Source organism: Suncus etruscus, chromosome 2, assembly GCF_024139225.1.
Source record: "Suncus etruscus isolate mSunEtr1 chromosome 2, mSunEtr1.pri.cur, whole genome shotgun sequence".
NCBI lineage: Eukaryota > Metazoa > Chordata > Mammalia > Eulipotyphla > Soricidae > Suncus > Suncus etruscus.
This window is the reverse complement of record NC_064849.1, coordinates 26,662,072-26,663,794: the sequence shown is the minus strand read 5'-3', so window position 1 is coordinate 26,663,794 and position 1,723 is coordinate 26,662,072. Positions and strand designations below refer to the sequence as shown.

The 1,723-nt window shown below is 37.0% G+C and overlaps 1 non-coding gene across 1 annotated transcript; it reads right to left on the bottom strand.

Moving 5' to 3' along the window:
* Positions 1–1,389: 1,389 nt before the first annotated feature.
* On the bottom strand, positions 1,390–1,522 carry LOC126002527 (small nucleolar RNA SNORA51). The gene has a single exon (XR_007493217.1). It is a non-coding gene; the product is annotated as a small nucleolar RNA SNORA51 (small nucleolar RNA).
* Positions 1,523–1,723: the final 201 nt, after the last annotated feature.

Below are 1,723 nucleotides of genomic sequence, written 5' to 3'. Positions count from 1 at the left end.
AAATAGTTCTGTTATAGCCATAATAGCAAAATTAGTCATAGCAGTAAATTTTTTGTCTGGTATTTAGTACAGAAGCTCAAGCAATTATCCAACTAGTTTTTATATACAGCAGCAAATTCCCTGCAGTAAACATAAGTCCTGTGATCAACAAATAATGTTATCAATGGGCTTTAAATACTGGGTCTCAGTACTAATTTTTAACTGAAAAAGAAAGTGCAGAGCACTTCTGTTTCCATTTTTGAAAACTTTTAGATTTGATTTGTTCACTCATCAAAATATTGATACTAGTCAGTCAAATGCCAAAGATTTAGATCATGGTATCTTTGGGGGTGGTTGCTAGCACAGTGGTAAGGCATTTGCCTTGAACGTGACCAACACAGGACGGACCCTGGTTCAAATCTCAGCATCTCAGATGGTCCCAAGCCTACCAGGAGTGACTTCTCAGTGCAGAGCCAGGCATGATCCCTGAATGCCACCAGGTGTGACCCAAACACACACACACACACACAGACAAACACACACACACACAACCAGAAATAACCCCCTAACAATGATTGGGAGAACATAAGTCTTGCCAGATATTTGAACTTGGGTTTACTTCATGCAAAGCAAATGCTTTCCTTCTTGTAATAATGCTCCAGCCTCAAACAATTTCACCTTGAATTGTAAATCCTTCTAGAGACTTCTTATGTTAATAATAGTGCCATGGCAGTCAAATTATGATCTGCATAAACAAGAAAATTATTTATCTGTGATTTGATTATGGTCTTCATGCCACAAAATCATAGGATCAATTTTTGAAAGATATTTTGAAACAAAATTAAATTGCTTACATTCTGATTCAAGCTAATGAAGTTATCAAAAGCACTGTGTCTTTAAAAATTTCTGCACTAAATAATTTAAAGTTTTGCATGTCTTGTGATTTATATATTCTGCTTCATAAACCTGCTTTTAAAAATTGCCCTGTGCATGTAAATGAATGAAAAGGTGAATGCGTGGAAAATAGATCTGATGTCTGATCCTGGCTCCAACTTTCATACTATATACACTCGCATAAATCTACTTGCCCTGATTTTTCATCTCTATGATAATAGCATATTAAACATTATGAATATTTAAGAACTACCCTATTTTTCAGCTTATAAGATGACTGAGTATATAAGACGACCCCATACTTTTCCTGTTAAAATATAGGGTTTGGGCTATATTCGTTATATAAGACTACCTCTTTTTTAATACACACCAAATGGAAATTAAAAATTTAAGAGAAAAAGAGTAGAACCCTCAAAGGTTAACAGTATATGTTTAATAAAGCTAGACTTTGGAGTGCCAACTATCATTTTACATTTGTCATTTGTAGTGAGTGACTGTGATTTTTTTTTTCAGCTTCCGTGTCCCCCCATTCACAATACAGACCAGGTAAAGGTCCTGGGCTGAGGTGTATATGGGGTGCACTTATTATACCTCCTCTTTCTATACAATCAGTGTAAAGAACATAGTCTGTGGTAAGCATTGGGAGGCTGTGATTGTGATTTTTTTAATTTTATCTACATTGAGAGCAGGGTGAAGGGGCTCCTCCAAGAGCAGCATGCTGGGGTGCAGTGATTAGTAGAACAGCTAGGGGAAGACAGAGTGCCTCCTCTGTGTCCCATAAAAGCTGAATAGAGGACTGAGCACCCGAAAGCAGTATACCAGTGATGACACTCGGCGGCTGATGGGATCA